The sequence below is a fragment of the Vicia villosa genome, unplaced genomic scaffold (genome assembly GCF_029867415.1).
Source record: "Vicia villosa cultivar HV-30 ecotype Madison, WI unplaced genomic scaffold, Vvil1.0 ctg.000455F_1_1, whole genome shotgun sequence".
Lineage (NCBI taxonomy): Eukaryota > Viridiplantae > Streptophyta > Magnoliopsida > Fabales > Fabaceae > Vicia > Vicia villosa.
Window position 1 is genome coordinate 62209 of NW_026705217.1, and position 20857 is coordinate 83065.

At 33.9% G+C, this 20857-nt stretch overlaps 1 pseudogene; it reads right to left on the minus strand.

Annotated features, from left to right (window-relative positions):
• Nucleotides 1–2836: 2836 nt before the first annotated feature.
• Nucleotides 2837–7254, minus strand: LOC131628450 (NDR1/HIN1-like protein 12; annotated as a pseudogene).
• Nucleotides 7255–20857: the final 13603 nt, after the last annotated feature.

A 20857-nucleotide genomic window follows, 5' to 3' on the forward strand; every position in this document is an offset into this window, starting at 1 on the left:
TATAAACTCAATTTGGTTTAAAATTCGCAATTACTGAATTATTTTCCCATCATCTCCATAAAATAATCTGTCTTTTTCAACAATAAAGACTCATTTAAAATATGGCATGCGATTAGTTACCTACCCCATTCATGGCATCACCTCTCCTGTTGTCACTCTTCCTAACAAGTCTTACGTCACCCATTGAATAATGAATGACCTATTTCTTCTTCCGTCACAAACCTTTAGTAATATTTAATATTATTTCCTTGTATGTTTTCTTACATCTTAATCTTTCATACTTCAACAAAAAAATGATACATACCGAATCATATAAGAGGTTGTAGAGCAAGCATCCATCACCAAGTGATAAGATGAAGAATTTTTTTTTTTTATTTGACCAAATAATTTAATGGTTAAAATTTATCTTTTTAAAAATGAATAAATGATATGTGACAACTTCGAATCCGCCCGCATTTTGATATCTAATGTCTCTGCATGCATAAGTATCCATTCAGCTGGTTAAATGACGAAGAACAAAATTTTGCTTTTTTTTTTCTTAATTTAATTTATTTTTCAAGAATTTATGTATATGAAAATCTTTCTGATTATGATTAAAGCAGTTTCTGTGAGAATGTTCACTTACGAATGCAAATTAATATTTCTATCCATTCCATCATATTATAACATCTACCATAATTTCTTTGACTGATTATTTTATGAGAAAATAGGTGATGCACTGACAGTGTCAACCAATCACAACTATGTATCCAATTAAAGCCCTCTTTTATTTTAAAAAACTTTTAATGACATGGCAAATTTATAATTTTTTATTGGATGACAGTGTAAAACTATTTTACACTGTCAGTGCATATCCATTAAACCCTTATTTTATTTTGTAATAAAATTTCATTTTTGTTAATTTTGCAAACAACTTCATAAAATACATAAATAATATAATAAGACCTTAATTTGTTTCATTCTCCTATGTTTCATTCTAAATTATTTCAATTTTATCTGTAACACAAAAAAAAAAAATAGGGAAAAGAATTACTTTTAATATATTTATATAGATTTTGCTAATAAGTAAAGCTTTGTAGAATAATAAGATACAGTGAAAATACGTGTTGGTGGATTTATTTTAAAGTTAGGTCCACTGTTTATTTTAAAAAAAGTGTGGAAATAGCATATGGACTTTTTTTTTTGTTGGCCCATATTTATGAAAAATCACAAAGGAATTTTATGGACAATTTCTTTATATACCTCCCTACCTTCTAAGCACTTCTTAGTCATCCGCGGCGAAATTCCATAAATATTTTTATATTTCGGATGTGTATCTCCGAATGTACGTTTTTCTGAAAAAATGTGATTTTGGAACATTCGAAAATATCATTTTTTTTTGGGTCTTGGGATTTTTCGGATATGCATATCAGAAAATCAAAATATTTATTCGGAGGATATTTTTTAACGAGGTGACGTTATTTTTGCTTATGTGTCAATGACATGTCAATTAATATAATTTTTTAATTTATTATTTTAATTTCTTAAAATTTTCTTTTTAATAATTAAATATTTTTAGTTATTTTATGTCAATTGATATAATTTTTTAATTTATTATTTTAATTTCTTAAAATTTTCTTTTTAATAATTAAATGATGGGTAGTGTACCTTGTTTGATGTTTTCAATGCATTTTACACTAAAGATAACCTTAAAGTTGGGTAAATAAGAATTCACCTATTTTATATAATATTTATTCATTTATTTTATAAAATATTTCTTTATTTAGAAATTAAATATTAAATATTCTAAATATATGTTTGGGCCTTAACTCCAACTTATTTACAAGTATAGTGCAAACTCTAACATTACAACAAGTCAAGTGTAAAAGTATGTTATATACACTGGTTTTTGAACTTACATATTCAATGTGGGACTTAAAGGAACAAGAAAAGTTCACCAATTACAAATCGGTGCTTAGTTACATTACGGTAACTTCAAGAATTCATTATCATCGGGATGAGATCCTCTCCATTTCTCAAAAGAAATGGAGAGTACCATTATCATTGTTTTCATTAAATACAAGTTAAATTATATAAATTATATGTCACACATTTCAAGAATATTTACATTTATACACTAATATTTTAGTAATTGTATTCTCTATTCCTTTTGAGAAATGAAGATGATCTTAACTCATTATCATCTTCCACAATTACAACTATACTCTTTCTTCTTACTATTATATTCCATTTTCTTCTATTCAATCTTTCTCTCTGCTACGCATTTCTTCAAATCGCTTCTATTCATTTCACCACCATCACACTTCCTCGCACTACTAACTATGATGTTCTTCTTCGTTTTCGCCTATATTCCCAATTCAATGCAGGAGGAGCCTATCCATCTTCGTACATTTTTAGAATCAAACTCCAATGGCGGAGGAGCCTTCAATACCTAGATGCGATACCCACCATTAAAATTCATAGTCTCATAAAAACTTACTATTCATTATTATCTTTGATATATATATATATATATATATATATATATATATATATATATATATATATATATATATATATATATATATATATATATATATATATATATATATATATATATATTCTGTGTACACACTATTCATCACTCCAGCAATAACATTCTTAGAAAAAATAAAGAAATAAAAATCTAGTCTAACACATGCACTGGTTTCATAAACAAGCCCAAAAAATTCAAACTCTTACGTAACATATGCTAATATCTGAATTCAAAAAGAAAAAGAAAATGGAACAACATAACATTTTATTACACTTTTTTTTTTAGAACACTTGAAATTTTGTTTTTGGACATAGCTTAATTTCATATGTCAATGTAGTAAGGTGGAGTACCAAGCAGTGGAACCTGACCCACAAAACCTTTCTTCAAACTAATCAGCACATCACACTTTCCATAGAAACCATAATGTGTTGTTCTTTATTGCACCAGCTTTCCATCTCAACCTTTCAAGAAACACCAGTTTCACACCCACTACTCCATAACCTTCATCCATCATCAGGACTGTCTTTGAAGGTGTGCAAACACTATGCCAAATTTGTCTTTTAGCAGCACCCCTACGAAAGCGTTTTTAGGAAAAAGCGCTGGTATAGGTTTCGCTAAAAATAAAATAAAAAAACACGCAAAAAAAGCGCTCTTATAAGGGGGTTACGAAAGCGCTCTTATAGGGGGGTTACGAAAGCGCTCTTATAGGGGGGGTTACGAAAGCGCTTCTCAAAAGCGCTCTTATAGGGGGATTATGAAAGCGCTTTCAAAAGCGCTGCTATAGGGGGTGGTGTACAAGAGCGCTTTTACCCTAAAAAGCGCTGGTATAGCCATGGGTACTAAGGCGCTTTTCAAAAGCGCTTTCATAGCTGTTTCATAATTAAAAATTTTAAAATCAAAATTATTCTAATGCGTTTCATAATCCCTAATCCTCTTTCTCTGCCATCGCTCGCTGCCCAGAATCTGCAAACTCAACCTCAAAACCTCAAAACTCCATCGCTGAAGAAGACGAAGACGAAGAACTGAACGTCATCCTCAAAACCGCAGCACTTAACCTCCATAAAAATACCCTCCACAACCCACGCCCAGAAGACGAAGACGAAGAAGAACTCGAGAACGCTGAAGAAGTAAAGCTGGAGAAGAATCTCTAAAGAAGAGAAGACGAAGGAGGTACACGATTTAAAGGTTCTTCCATTTTCAAGTTGTCTTCATTTACGATTGTATCAGTACTGTGTAACCTGTATGCTCTGATTCTGAATGATTGTTGGGATATTTCTGTTTTTGACATTTGATGAAACTTTGGGTTATTTAGGGATTGACTGGGATTGGGGTTTATAGTTCTTGAATGATTGTTGCGGTATTTCTGTTTTTGACATTTGAAAGATTGAACATTATTGAGAGAAATCGCGAGTGAGAATCCATGATGAGAGAAAGCAATCGAGAGAGATGGTCTTTGCAAATTGTTGTTATTCATATTGATGTTCATATTGATGTTGAACACTTATTGTTGTTCATATTGATGTTCATATTGATGTTGAACACTAATTGTTGTTATTCATATTGATGTTCATATCGAGAATCCATGATGAGAGAAAGCAATCGAGAGAAATCGAGTGAGAATCCATTTGAAAGATTTGAAAGATTGAACATTGTAGAATTGCGTTGATATTCATATTGATGTTGAAAACTAATTGTGTTTTTGTTTAGCTTACTTAACAATAAAACCATGATTTACTATTGTTGTTGTGGCTGCCCGGATATACTAATAGCATGATAAAACCATGAGTTAATTCTTGTTTTGCTCACTTTTGAACTTAACACAATCTACTAGTTCTTGCTCTGATAGTGACACTAACTCACCCGTTGTTATTTGGTGGATACTCTCCATTGCAGCCACAGCTGAAAATGCTCAACAACTACCTATTTTCACAAGTTCACGTAACAAAAAAAAATCAGAACAAAAAACAATATAAAATTTAATTTAGGTTATCATGAAGAAAAGAAGTAATAATATAAATTTAGTCATATCTCACTTGCCATATCTAGTTGTGGAAATATATTAGTTAATGTTATACGTCATGACTTTAAAATATAATTCCTAGAGTTGATCAGGGCCGTCTTAAGTTTTTAAAAGTTCTGTATTGGTTAGTCTAAGTTCAATCCTGACAAAATTATTATATTATGAGGTCTTATTTAAAATCAATTATTCTGTGAAAAATTTGATGTCCTGTGTCATAACTTATTTTGCACATCTTCAAAGTCGGCCATGTGTATCTGGTAACAATTATATGATTATTATTTTTTTATGATAACAGACATATTTGGTTTATTACACATACCACAAGTGCCTTGATTTTATTTTATACTCTTCAATTAAGTTTTTTATTTTATATTTTTCAGGAATATCTTTGCTAGATAGGGGTTACTTGTGAAGAGTGAAAGTTTGATCGTTTTCAAGAATCTTATATTGTGTGGGTCTAGAAGTTGCTTACTACTATACAGGTAATTAATTGTTCTCTCTCGCCAAAGTAATATGTTGCGTTTTATTGCTTCGGATTCATTCCGTGTATCATTTGTGTTTTAACAGAAATGCATTATACCGTTATGTGCCTTAATAATTAGTTGTTTTTGTTTAGATTAATTAAGACATGAGTGATAGATTCTAAACTGTGTTAATGTTTTAATGTATTGAAGTTTTAACATGAGTGATAGATTCTAAACTGTTTTAATATTGTTTTAATAGATAAGAGAGGTTTATGTTATAATATATTTGTGGTAGACTAGAGAGGTTGCATGTTAAATCTAATAATTCTGTAACATAATTTTTCCCTACCAGCCTGTGGCTTATTTTCTCTGATTCCAGAATAAAAACAGAACAAAACACTAACAATTGAACTGCCATGTCCCTTTGTGTCATTCTCATTGGTGTAGTGTAATACTCATTATTCTGACATGTGGAATATTCTCTGATTTTTAAGTGATGAACTTACTAACTTTGTAACTTTTAGATTATATTAAGTAATACTCATTATTCCGACATGTGGAATATTCTTGATGTCAATTTCGTTAATCGTTAAGTGATGAACTTACTAACTTTGTGAATTGAATTCGCTATAGGAGTTACTTGTGAAGAGTGAAAGTTTGATCGTTTTTGTTTAGCTTTATTAAGACATGGATAAGACATGGATGAATTCAAACCGATTGTCGAAAGAGTACGAGAAAGGGGTATGGGAATTCGTTAAGTTTGCGGTTGTGCACTCCAAAGACCCGATTCGAATGGCGTGTCCTTGCATGGGTTGCTGTTATGAGGATAAGGTTGACGGGAATCAGTTGGCATTGCATTTACTACGGTTTGGAATTGATAGAAGTTATACAATTTGGAGTTTGCATGGTGATAAAAGTAATGGGAATGTTGAGTCGAGGTGTAATACGAAGTATGCTTCAAACGACGATTGCACAGACACATATGATTGTGATCGAGTCGAAGAGATTGCAGAAGCGCTTGAAGAAGATCTTGAGGATTGTCCCAAAATGTTCGAGAGGTTGGTAAGCGATGCAGAGAAACCATTGTATGATGGTTGTTCAAAATTCACAAGATTGTCTGCGGTGTTAAAGTTGTACAACTTAAAGGCGGACAATGGACGGTCGGATAAAAGTTTCACAGAGTTATTAGCCCTTATGAAAGATATGCTACCAGAGGATAATGTTCTTCCCAATCGAACGTATGAAGCCAAAAAGATGTTGTCCTCTATTGGCATGAGCTATGATAAGATACATGCATGTCCAAACGATTGCGTTTTGTTTCGAAACGAGTATGCAGCGTTGAATGAGTGTCCTAAATGCGGTGCCCCTCGATATAAGAAAAAGTTGTTTCCGGCCAAAGTCTTATGGTATTTTCCTATAATTCCGAGATTTAGACGCATGTATCGTAGTGAAACCGATTCAAGACACTTGACTTGGCATGCAGATGAAAGAATTATTGATGGAAAGTTGCGAAATCCGGCAGACTCACCACAGTGGATGAAAGTTAATAGTGAATATCCTGAATTTAGAAAAGAAGCAAGAAACCTTCGCTTGTCATTGTCTACTGATGGAATGAACCCGCATGGTATTCAAAGTATCTCGCATAGCACATGGCCTGTGAAAGCGACCTACAACACAGGGCCTCACATTTTTTCATTTTTAAGCTATGGCAAAAAGGGCCTCCAGTTATCTAGTCCACTGTTAATTTACGCGTAAATAGATCCCCTTAAAAAAATTTCACGATTCAATTAAAGATAACTCCAACTTCTTAGACAGGGCCTCTCAAAAGTTTGTGACGGCTCTGTCCATCATCAAACCATTTATATCTCTACCGACACCGGAACCGCGGTGCCTCTGAGTACCGGAGACAATGAAACCTGGATGTGTTTTTCTAGGAATAACGGTGGTAGCATGATTTGTGGTGTTATGGCTTGATTTCTGTATGAAACAAAAGCTGAGAATCTGTCATAGTAAACTAAGACACGTTTGTTTGGATTATTTATGAGGACGTTGAACTGCAAGGTGGCAGAGAGGAAAGATGGTGAGGTTGTGTTGTGGCCATAGACGGAGACACCAACGGCGGTGAAGTGAGGATTGTGTGGACGGTAGACAAGCAATAGGACAAGTAGTGTGATACCGATTAGTATGAGAAAGATGGTCATGAATGTGGCAAAAGCACGTTTGGTGAACTCTTCATGTTTCTTTAAGTCCCGCATCAAATTTTTAAGTCCAAAAATTAGTGTTTATAATATACTTTTAGACTTAATACTATTGAGGATTGAGTTGAACTTATAAAGAAGTTGGAGTTTAGGCCCAAACATATATTTTAGAATATCTAATATTTAATTTCTACATAAATAAATAAATATGTATAAAATAAAAAAACTAAAAAATATTTAATTATTAAAAAGAAAATTTTAAGAAATTTAAAAAAAATTAAAAATTATATTAAATGACATGGCATTGACACATAAGTAAAAATAACGACACCTCATTAAAAAATATCCTCAGATACAGATTTGAAAGGGGACCAAAATTGAACACAAAACTTAAAAAATGCTCTAAGACAGTGGTTATGGCTAAATAGGGGGACCAAATTTGCAATTAAGCCTATCTATTTAATATAATAAAGCAAAAGAAATATTAATTATTTTATAATATAATATATATATATATAGTAACATTTAATTGATCGATTAATTTACCAATGACATATTTAAAATATTAATATTCTTTTATTTTACGATGTATTTTTGATTTTTGGTTAAATGTACGGTTTATCATCTTTATTTTATATAGTTTGTGTTTTAATTTGTGTGTTAATATATATAATAATATTTAATTGATTGATTAATTTACCAATGACATATTTGGAATATTAATATTCTTTTATTTTACAATGTATTTTTAGCTTTTGGTTGAATGTACGGTTTATCATCTTTATTTTATTTAGTTTGTGTTTTAATTTGTGTGTTAATATATATAGTAACATTTAATTGATTGATTAATTTACAGTGACATATTTGGAATATTAATATTATTTTATTTTACGATGTATTTTTGGTTTTTGGTTGAATGTACGGTTTATCATCTTTATTTTATTTAGTTTGTGTTTTAATTTGTGTGTTAATATATATAGTAACATTTAATTGATCGATTAATTTACCAATGACATATTTGGAATATTGATATTCTTTTATTTTACAATGTATTTTTGGTTTTTGGTTGAATGTACGGTTTATCATCTTTATTTTATTTAGTTTGTGTTTTAATTTGTGTGTTAATAAAATTTGATACGTAAAATTTATAATATTGGGATATTTCGGATATGCATATCCGAGTTAACCAATATCCCAATTTTGGGAAGGGTTTTTTCGGAGATGCATCTCCGAAAAAAGACCCGACTTTTTAAATCCAACGTTTAAATTGGAAAATAAGTGCTTTCGAAGATGCATATCCGAAAACACCCAAAAATAGGTGTTTTCGGAGATGCACCTCCGAAATAATTGAAAATGTGAAAATGGATGATTTCGGAGATGCATCTCCGAAATAAAAGGGTATTTTAGGGTTTTTAGCAGGGGTCCTCACCCCATGGGGGTCTATAAAAAAATTGTCATTTTATAACTCAGTTTAAGAAGAAACATTATGGGAAAAAAATTTCTCAGCTCACTCTATAGATAACTCCTATACCCTTGTGAAAAATAAAAATTACTTAGAGCACCCACATCCATCAAACCCATTTGAGTTCTTTAAATGGGACCCATTCAATTTTTAATATTATTTTACTCTTTTCAATGAGTTAAACAACTCATCTACATTTTCTAAATATTCATTCAACTCTTCAAAAAAATTAAAATGGGTCCCACTATACTCCACAATATACCTCACTTGTATTAATTTTGGCTTGCTTACTGTGAGTACGTTTGTGAACTAAAGAACGTTTTTTTCATATAATTATCCATTGGCTTCTGACACTGTGGCATAAAAACCTGTGTAGGAACGGTAAAATAACACCGATAATTATGCTCTTATAGAATATAAATACATACTTTCAGATGCACCCATTCAGACACAATTAATTCATTATTGAGTCAGATCTTCATTTTATGTCAAAATGTAATAACGGAAATGCATCTCCGTATAACTTATAGAAATGCACCCCAAACGACTTTTTAATCAAAAACATGCCAGACTCTTCTTCATCCTCATTTCTCTTTTACTCTCTCTCAAAACCTCAAACCCTCTCAAACTCTCTCAATTTACTTTTAAGTTTTTACTCTCAACATCCAATCAATCAAAGAGTTCAACATCAAACTCACATTTGGTAAGTTTTTTATTTCGCTATACATTTTTTAATTCTCTTTACATTTGTAAGAATTGAGCATTAGATTGTGTAATAAGTAGTTTAAATAGGTTATTTAACAGAGCAATGTGTTTGGCAGATAGTTTAGATGAGCAATGCGTTGTGAGAAAGCTGGATTTCCATGCATTTTTGACATTTTTCATTTTTTGCTGAGTTATAGGTTACTACAAAAATGCACTTCAGTATTCGTTCAAAATTTCATTTTCCAAAAACTCATAAATGCATTTTCTTATGTATGTATGTATTTTTTGCCTTTATTTTCATTGTGTTTTATTTATGTTTGATTTTTTCTATTGTGTATGCTTGTGTGGTTAAATTTTAGGTATTATGACTGATAACTAAGATACATTGAGGCTCATCAGAGTGTCGTAGCATGCATCAGCTTGTAGGAAAATAGCCTAACTCTCACAGCCACCGACCAGTTCTAGTTCGTTTGATGTGGAGGCGTCAACTTCTAAGGTTCATGCATCTCCGACTTCGTCTACCCGGAGGAGGAAGATGTCACTACCTGATGCCCTAGAAGCTCCACTAGTCTAGGTTGAGGCATCCCAGATTGATGTTATTCCTGAGAGGTTTAGAGGAGTTCCATACGATTTATCGTTGCTCTCTCTTTATTCAAACTATGTTGTTAAGCACGTGTGGGATGGAGAGGTAAAATTTATCTGTATTTATTCTTTGAAACACATGTGTTATAATATCCGAAGTTTCTTATGATGATTTAATTTTCTGCAGGACCGTAATGCTTTAAAATGCACCAACCATGATCGGAAAATTATGAGGCTGCATCAGAATCGGGAGCAATGGTTTCACTATGTGATGCAGCTATCTAGGTTGCAAGACTCATGCAAGACAAATTATTCTACTATTAACCATGGTATGTTGTCAGTGTTCGTTGAGAGATGGCCGTCTGAGACATTATCTTTTCATCTTTCACATGGTGAGATGTCCATCACACTAGATGATGTGTCATGCCTGTTGCATCTTCTGATTAGGTGAAAACTATTAGACCACGACAGGATTATCATAGATGAGGCATTAGAGATGATGGTGACGTATTTGAGAGCTGACCCAAAGGATGCCATGAAGAAGATAGAAGACGCCCGAAGGTATCAATCTAAGTTAGGATTCCTTAAGAGGATGTAAGCACAATAGCTGATAGTGGCAGAGGAGGTCGATAGTGATTATAAACAAGTTATGCAACATTGAATAGGCGCATTAAGAGCATACATGTTGTACTTAACTGTCAGATCCATTTTTTGGATAAGAGTGCCTATTACGAGGATGTGGTTTACCCCAGATACTTTGCTGAGTTGTAGCAAATTCATGAGTACAACTAGGGGGCCACTTGTTTGGTCTACCTGTACTCCAAGTAAATTGAAGGTTGTATGTGGAAGACCAAATAAATGACAATTAGTTTAACATTGTTCACGATAATATATTTGCATCCTTTACTATTTTTGTTTCATTTTCATAACACATGTGCTACGACATTACTAATAATTAATATGTATCATTTTCATGCATGGATCCTCCAGCACTTCCTACACATATCTGGATAGTCATATGTTGATACCTACATTGAGGATATGCCTCGTGCTAGTGCATTTGTACCACTCAGAGGAAATCAGGCGACTGAGCCTTTCAGAGTATATCTTAACTGCACAGTAGCAGATTATATACACCTTCATTCGTACCATGATCAACATCAGACGTGTTGGAACAAGTTTGGTTCTGCAACTATCTTTGACTTTTGATGATAACAAAGCTTGATATGTATATAGAATAATTTTGTACTCTAGTTATGTTGTTAAGTGCATAGATCAAAAGAAATCCAATTCTGACTCTGGAGAAGTCAAGTATGGACGAACTAAATTCTGAATAAAGGGCATCTGACGTCTGATCTATGCAGAATTTGAAGATTGGCAAGATCTAAAGCAAACCGACTCTGAACCAAAGAAAGAATAAAAGAAGACGTGTTTAAATAGAAGTCAAGCATCTGAATTATCAAGTCAACACTTCTGAAGATATCCATCTAGATCAACTCTGATAATGACTCCGAAGGTCGACTCTCAGAAAAACTCGAATATTCCAAGCCTTTGAAATATCAAGACCATGTACCCTATAGAATTTAATGTCTTTTTTTCACCAAGTTCTGACGACAAGCTTTGAACTTTACTCAAGCTTCAACAACTTGTATTCGAAGCCTCTAACTAGAGGATAATGACAAGAAGAAGAATACGTGGCAAGAGTACAACCAATACAAGATTAAATATTCCTTCCACTAGTCTAATAAAATCTGAAAAAGGACAGTACTATTGTATCAACGTCTATTCCCTCATTTCATCCTCTCATCCATTACATGTTGCATGCTACTCCATTATGGTATTATCAAGCATCTCCAATAGATTTTTTTGGATATTCCAACTTCACCCTCTAACGAATCTATTTCATTGCCTATATAAAGAGGATTTGGAGGCTTGGAAAAGTGTGAAGAGAAATAGAAAGAAGAATTGCAAGAGAAATCATAGCAAGCTAACACTTTATAAATAGAAAAGCAAAAAAAAAATCACAGCAAAAAGAAAAAATCAAAGTGTTTAGAGAATATCAAGAACAACAAAAGGAGAGAAACACTTAGAGCATTATATTTCAATTTAAGTGTAATCTTTTGATCTTCATTTTTTTATAATTTTCTTATTGTAGAAGCAAATATGTGAACACATAATCCTTGAATTTAACCTTTTGCTTAATTTCCTTGAGTGACTTAGTGTTAGTTAGATTAATCGAGAAGTCGTTGACATGTAATCTTTGAGTTGTAATTCCTTGAGAAACTAGGGTGTAGTTAGGATTCTCAAGAAGACATTTATTGTTAGTCTTTATGGTTGTAATCAAATAATTGATTAGTGGATTAAGTCCTTATTGAGAAGGAAAAATTACCTTGGTAAGTGGACTGGACTAACCTAGTTAAAGGGGAACCAGGATAAAAAATGCTTATGTTCTTTTATCAGTATTGCATATTTATTGTTTGTATCATTGGGTGAACATAAAATTTTTATTCTAGAAACCAAATTTAACCCCCCCATTTCTTGTGTTTCTTCGCACCTTCAAGATGCATCCCTTGGACGACATAGCCTTCTACTCTAGATGGTTGGCTTCTAGGTCACGCCTTATGTATCCACATCTTCCTGAGTGCATCATTCGCCAGTTTGGATATATCCAGTTTGTTCCTAAATATCCCTCCAATTTTTCTCCTCATATTATGGCCCACAGAGATATAGGTGCTATGTATGATTAGGGATGTCAACGGGTAGGGTCGGGTGCGAGTTCCACACTACCCTAACCCGCACCCGAAATCACCACCCAAACTCGACCCAAAGGCCTATTCGGGTGGAAAAATAACACCCACGCCCACACCCATTGAGTTCGGATTTTTTCACCCGAACCCCCAGCAAAATACAGTAAATCCATTTTTCCTACAATTTTCCATAATATATATATATATATAAACGGGTGTGATTTCGGGTTTTGGGCGCGGGTTTCACACTACCCAAGCCCGCACCCAGTCAACTTGGGTTTTCACCTGTTGACTCGATTGCGGGTGCGGGTGGACCCCGCAGGTTTGGGTCTGCTTGCCATCCCTATATGATGATTGCCTTAATCATCTGGTAACGGCTAAAGGACGAGGTATCGTAGTTCCTAGAAACTAGAGATGTGCATTCAGCTACATCTAGTGGTATTTCAGAGTGTCACATCCTTACATGACACCAGATACTCCAGAAGATCCACCTAGGCCAACTCATTAGGAGATATTATAGGAGGAGCAGTCTAGGGAAGATCATATTGTTGATGTGTTGCCTGCATGTCATTTTATTATGGATCTTGCGTGAGCCAATATAAACAGATGAGTCTTTTTGAAAGGATCTCCTTAGAAGGACATTGTAGATGTCATTCTTATTGAGGCACAAACAATATTGTAGTATACAAGACAATGAAGGAAGAGGTGAGTCTGACATACACATTAGTATAGTATTTGTATTAGGGATATTATTATTGTTTCTAATTTATTTTGATTGTATAATGTATCCAGGGTTGATTAATTTAAGGTTAAATATACATTACCCCCTGCAATATAGGCGAGTTTTGATTTACCTTCTTTAAAAAAATTGGATTACCCCCTGTAACTTTTAGTGCCCCTTAAGCATGTAAAAACCAGGGGGTAAATCAATTTTTTACGGGGGTAATTTTTGCCCATAGGGGTCAAAAGACATAGAATTTTCATATTTCAAGGGGGAATGCAATTTTTTTATAGGGGGTAAACCGAAGCTCGCCTATATTATAGGGGGTAACGTATATTTAACCCATTAATTTATATATGATATTTTCATCTTATTTAATAAGTGTATGATTTAATTTATAAATTTTTTTATTATAATAGTATAGTTATAATACATGGTCTATTACGTCAATGTATTTATAAAAAAATATAAAATTATTACGTAGGGTGTATACAGAAGTAAATATCTGTAATATTCTAAATACATGCATCTCCGGATCAATTTGTCAAAGTGAGAGTGTTTCAGTTAGGAATGCATAAAGGGCATATATGGTGACTATGAAAGTGCATCTTCGGGCTATTTTTAGGCCAAAAGAGAGGTGTGATTTATTTTAAATTTGTATTTGGTGTGAAATGAGTGCGTCCAGAAATGCACTTCCAGATTCGTAGGGGTATTTTTGGATTACTTGAAAGTGCTTCTCCACCACTTAGGATAGCAGAAGGCAGAAGCAATCTCCAAAAAGAAAGAGAAAAAACAGAGCGTGGCAGCCGCGAATGAGATGAATTTGAAAAAGTTTGTGGTGTCGAAATCACTTGGTTTGATTCCTAACTCTCTCATAAACATTAACTCTTTCATTTTTTTCACTTTTATTTTATTTTAAATAGGCTAAAATTACCCAAAATCATGGGTGATAAAGTCAACTAATCCATTCACGTTAAAAATTCAGTGTTTATATTATTTAATTTTTTATGAATATTTTAAAACTATATTATATTTATTTAAATCCAGTGTTTATATTATTTAATTTTTTAAATAGTTCTGCGGCACTTATCTTCTCTTTTTCCTCAATTTATCTGCGTTTTAGTGTATATTACATAAATAGGTATACTTTGTGTTTAATTGAGTTTTTGATTCATTTATGTACCGTCTGATAGTTTCTATTGATTTTGTAGGTATTTATGCGTATTTGGAGCATGAGCAATAAAGTGTCGAAGACACCGCTTCAAACGCACGATTTTGAGCAACTCATCAACAAATAAGGCTCAAAATCAAAGAATAAAAATAATCAATTTGGTTTATGTTTTGTTATTGTTAGAAAGAGCATTGGATAAGCTTTCCAACTCTTCGAACTGAGCGCAAATCGGAGTTACAGTTTTCAAGTTATGGCTAACAGTGCAGAATTTTCTGCTGTTTCTACTTGTGTAGTTTGCCCGGCGAATTCAAGCTCGCCCGGGAATCTGGCAGGAAAGAAATACGTTAAAAGGGGGCGAAAATCACATTTTTAGGTTATGGGTTGGGTAATTTTGAGTCCCAACATCATAATCATTTTTTCGTAGATTGAGGCTTAGAAATAACATTGGAGCTTGCATATGGATGATCGAGAGTGGATTACTCATCAATCTACGTTGACAAACTGGAAGATTTGTTGTTTATCTCTCTTTTTCTTTGTGCATTCTTCATTTGTTGGGTTTGTATGTATATTTACTTTGAACTCATGTATATTTTTCGTCCATGGCGTGATATTTAATCTGCTTTACAAATCTGTGTTGATTGTTGTCTTAGATTTTTGCTCTGTGCTCGGGATTTGAGTTTTTATAGACATATACTGCTCGAATCCTTATCTAGGATTATTATCTGTTAGTTTCTGGATTCTATAGATAGATTTAGAGCTAACAATCTTTATGGGTGTCGAAGCTTAATGTTTTCGTGTTAGTTGTGTCGGTTGAGAGATCGCCGATACAAATAGTATGGATGTCTATTGTGTGATTGAGGTTGGCTGAGAGATCATCGTCGAGATGATATAATAGTTCTCTAATTTGGGTTAGAAATGACTTAGGGTGTGAGTGATGCTTGATGATATTGATGAGTATTGTAGGTTGAGTATAATTGGTCGATAAGTTTAAGTTTGTGAGAAGTAGATTATATGCATGCCTGGTAAGTCTCTTCTCTCCAAAGAATGAGTTCTTTTTATGTTCATATTTACTTTTCTACTTTTACTTCAACCAATTCAAACTCAAACTCATAAACGAGAGACCGTTGAATGGAAGTTCAGTAGCACTTATCCATGTGGAGACGATAATTTCCTGGATAAATATTTCCAAAACTTTTGTTGCTTGTCGCTTTACTGCTTCAACAAAATGGCGCCGTTGCCGGGGATTGGTGTTTTTATTAACTTGCATCGCAATAGTTTCTTTGGTTTTGAGTTTTGTATATATCACACATATTGTATATTCTCACTTGTTTATATTGATACTTGTGTATGTTTACTACAGTTGTTTATGTTTTTTTATATACTTGTGAATTTGTTATATTATTGTTTGTTTCCTTTCACGTTTTCTTGCGTGTGGTTAGGAATAGTTGGGTGAAATAACTTGGAGGAACGTTCTTTAATAACTTGGAGGAACGTTCTTTAATAACTTGAAGTAACTTGTAAATTATTCTTGAAAAAGAACTTTGACGAGCCAATGTTTTTTTGAATTACATCCATCTTGTAAATCATAATTTCCTCTTTAGCCTATAGAATTTGATTCAATGCCACAAATTCTTCAAAAAATATTGATAAATGGATCATTCTGAGTCTTTCACACAAATCTTGATGTTTGAAAAATAAACTAGAAAAGAAGAGGAAATCAAATTTTGTGTGAAAGACTTAGAAGACATCCAACCGTAATGAAAAGCATCGTACATACAATCACACCAGCCGTGCAACCGTAATAAAAAGCATCGTACATACAATCACACCTTACCTCACAACAGTTGATCATTCTTTGTGGTAAGACTTCTCCAACCATTGTGGTATCACTTTTCCGTAGTAGTGAGTGAACTTCTCTGTGTAAGTTTCTTTATTCTCTGCGTAGGTTTCTTTTAATGTTTGAATTTATGACTATATGGTACTTTGAGTTCTGATAGCCTAAAATAACATATAAATTGAAATAACATATAAGCTAAAACTTGTGTGAAAGTTTATTTTGATAAATTGAAATAATTGAAATTCTCTATGTAGTTTAATTATCTTTGAGTTAATGACTGTGTGATACTTTGAGATATGATGTTTTAACTATGAAATAATACATAAGCTAATTTTAAGTTCACAATTTATTTTTTCTAAAAATCTTTTTATGTTTTCGAGTTTCTCCTTGCCGGTAATTCAATATTTATAGTGCTGCGAGCTAATCTCTGTCTCATTGAAGAAATGGAGGCAAGGGAAGTATAGATACTCATGGAAGGAGGGCAAAAATGGCTAAAGTGTTGGTTCAAAGAAATTCGTAGATGGAGGAAGTCAGATGTGGATTTGGAATGGATAACTTGGTTGAGATGTGTAGGGATACCATGCCAAGCTTGGAATGACAAATTCTTTGAAGTTGTAACTTCCACTCTGGGAGTTTACATATGCAGTGACATCCATACTTCTGAGGGATCTAGAATGGATATGGCCAAATGGAAAATTAAAACAAGATGTGCTTCGTTGATTAATGAGACTTTCTGCATACAGGTGGACGAAGATGTTTTCAGGATCTAAGTGACGGAAGAACTCCAAGTGGTCATCAATGACGATCCCAACATCAAATCTTCATAGGAAGATACGTCAGGTGAGGAAGGTTCTTCTACGAATATTGATGAAGAAGACTCGGTGGAGGGTAAGGAGAGAGGGGAGAGAAAAGTGATGCCGAAAACATTGGACTCTGATCGTGATGGAGACGAATCAAAAGTTGATGTGACAGAAGGTAGCGATAAAGTAGGAACAATAGAATATGGTAATGATGCCACGAGGTCAGAGAATCCCGAAAACCAACTTGGTTTGCATGGAAAGTTGGGGTTTGGATGTAGTGAAGATACTGAACCTCATAAAGCAGAAGAGGAGATGTCAAATTTGCAGCTTAACCTTAGTTTTAAGGAGAAGCGTGCAAAGGAAGGTGGATCAAAAAGGGACACATATGTTAGTACTAGGTTTGGGGAAAACTTTATTCAGGGTGGGTCCCATAAGGACAATTGTGATTTATTTAGCAATAATGGACCGAGTCTGCTCGGCCTCAACATGCAAGGCCCAAACACTTTTGATGAGGCCTGTTTTTTAGCGAAAGTAACTAAAACAACAAAGAAGAAGAAATTGCGAGTGGTGAAAGATCTGGGGGAACAATCTCTCTTTAAACCATCATTTTTTGCTTGTGTTAATAAAAACTCCGGTGATTGGACAAAGAGTATGGAGTTGTTTGATAGGAGAAAAGGAAAGGGCCTCGGAACTCAGGGGGACCATTGTTGAGCAACGAATCCGTGATGGACTCCAGTATTGTTCAAAGCAATTTAAGGCTCAGAAAGTGTCTGAAATCCGTGGTTAGTGGATATGTGAAAGACTCCATCTTCAAGATGGGGATTGTATGCCAAGAAAATGATGATAAGGTGGTAAAGGACATAGAAGATATGGAGCACAAAGATAAAGGAATGAGAGACATGAAGGTGGTACATCAAAGTTTGCAATGATAATGGTTTCTTTGAATATTAGGGGAGGTGGAAGTCGAATCAAGAGGAAGAGAGTTGGATTCATGAATCAATCTAGGAAGGTGGATATTTGTTTTCTTCAAGAAACAAAGTTGCATTCTTTTAGTATTAGCACGAAGGAAGAGTTATGGGGGGCCAAAGACGTTGAGTGGTCTCATTGTGATTCAACAGGTGCGTTGGGAGGTGTTGCTACCATGTGGAGAAGGAAATTTTTAAAGCTTGTGTGCAATTTCAAAGGAGAAGGTTTTATTGGCATACAAGGCATCTGGAATAATGAATTGTATAATTTTATTAATGCTTATGCTTCTTGCAATTACATCACAAGGAGACTGACTTGGGCTAGCTTAAACCAGTTGTGAAGTCTATCAGTGGGGAACATTGGTGCTTAGGGGGAGATTTTAACACAATTTTGTTTAAGGAGGAAAAAATCGGCAGAGGAGTGGGGATTAGAGATAAGGGCAATAATGATTTCAAAGAGTTTAGAGAAGACATGGAGGTTATCGATATGCCGGCAGTGGGGAGTAAGTTTTACTTGGTATGGTGGTAGTGGTAAAGTTATGAGCAGAATTGATAGATTTCTTTTAACAAAGAAGCTTGTGTCAGATTGGGAGGTGAAGGGTCAATTTGTGGGAAGGAGGGAGCTATTATATCATTGTCCGGTTTGGTTGAAATCGGGAGGTTGTGATTGGGGACCGAAATCTTTTAGATACAATAATTGTTGGTTCAATCATAGACACAATCAAATTTGTGGAGGATGAATGGAAGCTTTTAGAGATTTTGGGTAGAGGGGATTATCGTCTCTGTGAAAAGTTGAAAAAGTTTAAAGAGAGGCTTAGGATGTGGAATGAAGAGACATTTGGGTGGATTGATTTGAAAGTGGAAGAAAAAATAGACGAATTAAATGAATTGGATAGATTATTGGTCAACAACTTTGATGGCTTGGTTTTAAAAGAAATTGAAGATAGAAGATTGGTTAGCGAAGAGATTAAAAGTTTTCTTGTTATGAAGGAAGGTATGCTTCATTTAAAATCGGCTAAGTTATGGTTGGAGGAAGGAGACCAAAACACTAGCTATTTTCATAACTCTTTGAAAGCTAGGGGATGAATGCCATTAGTGTGGTGAATGCCTCAATGGGGATGGTGGAAGGGGTGGCGGAGGTTAAATATGAAATTAAGAGACATTTTGTGTCTTTTTTCATGGAACGTTGCCAAACAAGGTTGATTCTGGAGGGGATAAATTTTAGTTGTTTGAAGAGTAGGGATACCGAGGGGTTGGAGCTCGTTTTTTGGAAGAGGAGGTTAAAGGGGAGATTTGGAGTTGTGATGGGAATAAAACACCGGGGCCGGATGGTTACACTTTAGAATTTTTTAAGAAAAATTGGGAAGTGGTGGACGAAGATATCATGCAATTAATCAGAGATTTTCATTCCAAATCTATCCTTATTAAAGCTTGCACCTCATCCTTTATAGCGTTGATACCTAAGGTGAAGAATCCTCAACTGTTGACGGAGTATAGGCCAATTTTCCTTGTTAGTAGCTTATATAAGATTCTTTCTAAACTATTGGCTGAAAGATTAAATAAGGTTATTGCTAAGATAATTTCGGTTAAACAATCGGCTTTCATAAAAAATAGGAATGTTTTGGATGGGATTCTAGTGGTTAACGAAGTTCTTGACTTGGCTAAGAGGGAGAAGAGAAGTTGCTTGGTTTTTTAGGTGGATTATGAAAAAGCTTATGACAACGTGAGTTGGTCTTTCTTGAGATACTTGCTTAAGAGGTTGGGATTTGGAACAAAATGGTTAAAGTGGATGGAGGCGTGTGTGTTCACTAGTTCGATGACAGTGATTGTTAACTGTAGTACCACGAAGGATTTTAAAGTGGAAAGAGGTTTATGCCAAGGAGAACCTCTTTCCCCTTTCTTGTTTGTTATAGTGATGAAGGGGCTAACTAGATTGATGGACAAGACAGTTGAAATGGGAGACTTTAGAGGATTTCAATTAGAAAGTAACGATACCGTTGATATCCTCCAATTTGCGAATGATATGATTATATTTGGTGACAGAGGTAATGATAATTTATGGAGCATAAAAACCATTCTTAGAGGCTTCGAACTCATGTCGGGTCTGAAAGAAAATTTATGCAAAACCAACACCCAATGAAACATGTTCAACAATTTCACTGAATCAAGATGTGTCCAAAAGATATTAACAACAACATTTGATTCAGCCTTGTTTTTGAACCAGTACATGTATTTCTCATCATGAATTACACTTAGCACATGTCACATTTTAGAAAATAGATCTCTCTTGCTCGACTTGTATGTAGATCTTTCCTTGTACACATGAGTAACACTCATTAAGTTTTCTAGACCTCTATCTTTTAAAGCAGCAACTATGTACCTGTGAGCAACATTGTATTTTGTCGTGTCATATAAAAATTATATTTCATCATGTTTTAAATAGCCTAATATGTCATGGCCATCTAAATCTGTAGCTAGTCATGATTGTGAAATCCGCACCTAACCATTTCCTTCCAACCACTACCACTTAGCACAGGTCTCGACATAAATAGACATTTAACTTTCATACTAAAAGTGCCTTTAGAGGATTTCTTCTTCTTGTAGTTTATTCCTCCTCTCTGACAATCCATAACCACTTTATCTTTCCTCCCTCTGGTCCCATTTGCGGTA